Source organism: Olea europaea, chromosome 10 (genome assembly GCF_002742605.1).
Source record: "Olea europaea var. sylvestris chromosome 10, O_europaea_v1, whole genome shotgun sequence".
Classification (NCBI taxonomy): domain Eukaryota; kingdom Viridiplantae; phylum Streptophyta; class Magnoliopsida; order Lamiales; family Oleaceae; genus Olea; species Olea europaea.
In genome coordinates this window covers 36,825,306-36,827,532 of record NC_036246.1, presented here as the reverse complement: position 1 = coordinate 36,827,532, position 2,227 = coordinate 36,825,306, and the positions used below count along the sequence as shown (strand labels likewise).

The 2,227-nt window shown below is 29.8% G+C and overlaps 1 long non-coding RNA gene across 1 annotated transcript; it reads right to left on the bottom strand.

The window, feature by feature from the left end:
* Positions 1–847: 847 nt before the first annotated feature.
* On the bottom strand, positions 848–1,552 carry LOC111402071. Its single transcript, XR_002704182.1, has 3 exons — positions 1,502–1,552; positions 1,337–1,399; positions 848–958 (listed from the first exon to the last, which is right to left on the bottom strand). It is a non-coding gene; the product is annotated as an uncharacterized LOC111402071 (long non-coding RNA).
* Positions 1,553–2,227: the final 675 nt, after the last annotated feature.

Here is a 2,227-nt window from a genome sequence, read left to right as displayed (position 1 = left end):
ACAGGCTCCAATATTGCTCAACTCTGCTACTATTTGCTCAGAAAAAGGGTGGCAAAACGTGAGCTTGTAACTCAGTGAGTGGATAGTTTGCAAATAAGCATACTTTTCTCATTTATGCATATTTTCTGAAAATTCTAGCTCTATTAAAACTTTAAGAAATTCTGAAATCTGGTAATACTTTTTACAATCAAACATGAATACATCATAAAATTCTTTGTTCTTTATTCTAGATAAGTAACTATAAAATGTAATGAATATAAATAATACGACATCCGTGAAAATATATGAAATATTGCTGCTGATCAATACTATAAGCTGAAAGCTTTAATCTGAGAATTGAATAGACTGAATTTTATAATCTGAAATCTGTTAAGCTGTAGAAATACTGAAAATCACACCAAAAAGGTACCCGATGAATTGCCTTACTCATGTACAGAGTAATGTCGATACACAAGGCAGAGCCATTCAAATCTGATATTCTGATAATCTGGTCATACGTACGCAGAGCTATCTTTTAATCACCCTAGTACACGGCTCAAAGCCTATGTGTGTACGAGAGTGGGTCACAAAGACCACTGATAATCTGGTCATACACTATGGAAACACATTCACAATAGTGCAGAGCGGGTAAAATCATTATAACTAGTCATACAATATGAAAACACATTCACACCAGTGCAGACTGGGTTAAAATCACTTGGGTACTTTCTGGTGGTTTTAACAATAACTTTAGCTATACTGAAACAGTTATATTCAAATAACTTGCAAATCAAATGATTTAATTGAATTAAATTTAACTTTAAAAATATCTGATTATAAATTCATTTTATTCTAAAAATCATGCTGTCAAAATCAACTGTATGAAATAATAATAAATACTAATATCTGAAAAATAATTTTTTTTATATCCACTCACCAAGTTATGGACTAATCATGATTTCAATCTTCTCGTCATCTCCTGAAATATGATACAAAATAACCAATTTAAGAACCACTCTACCAAGTATCCTTAACTTCTTTAACTACAAAATATTCGACTTCTCGACACTTGGATATATTCTTTAATTTCCTTCACAATTGGAACTAATTCTACCTTCTAGTCCTTTCATTAAAATCTAATTCATTAAAATAATTTTCACTACAAACATAAAAATAATACCTTCTTCCAAACTACTATAACTAATAATTATAATTTAACCAATTTAATTTTCCATCTTGCTCCATAAATTCATGTCTTCAAATGAGTATTTCATCTCTACAATTATTCCTATTAACTATACTCATTCAAAAATCCAAATAAAAATTCTAGGTTTTGTCCAAAAGTGGTATTTCATACCTTAATGTAAGTAGCCTTCTCAATTCAAAAATATTGGCTTGCAAACATATTCCTTCCTTCAATCTGAAAATTAAACCAATAAATCACAACCCTAACAAAATTTAAGCATAAAACATACCAAAAAATTTGTCAAATTGAAGATGAAATTGAAATAGCCAACCCAACCTCTTTTCCTTTCTTTCTCCTTTTCCTTTTTTCCTTTCTTTCTTTTCTTCTTTCTCTCTTTCCTTTCTCTTTTCTTTCTCTGCCCCGTTTCCAAATTTTTGTAGGTATATATCAATTGAAAATGGCTAAAATAGTTAAGCATTTGACACTTGTAATCCACTAATGCCCTCATTTGCATTTAAGTCCTCCACTTCCATATAACATCACATTAAATCCTTAACTTCTATTGGATATAAAATCTAACCACTTTACTTTCAATAATATATATGTAAATCTCCAAAAATTATTTTTTTATCCATCTTAAACCTTAAAGTATTGACAGTTTATAAAATAAATCCCAATAAAATAATTTGGTCAATTAAGTCCCAATAAAATTATTTATACAATTTAAGTCCCTATTTGATTGAACTTTGACTAATTGATATTATCCTTTGACTAAGTATAAAATGAGATGTAAGACTGCTAGTGATAAGTATTATGAATTACTTTCTGTGGAAGTAAATGGCTTTTATATATTAAAAATGGTCCTAATGTTTTGTATTTCTGCGGATTTAGGACTTACCGGCCATTGATCTTGACAATCACGTACGTCCCTGTATGAACCTTTCATTGACATGATCAGATCTTTCCGTTTGAAACCCTCAAATTTGACTGTTAAACGGTGATGTGCAGGCCATGTTTTAGAAATGTCGTCCAACCAGGAAAAATATTAAATTAGTTTTCTTC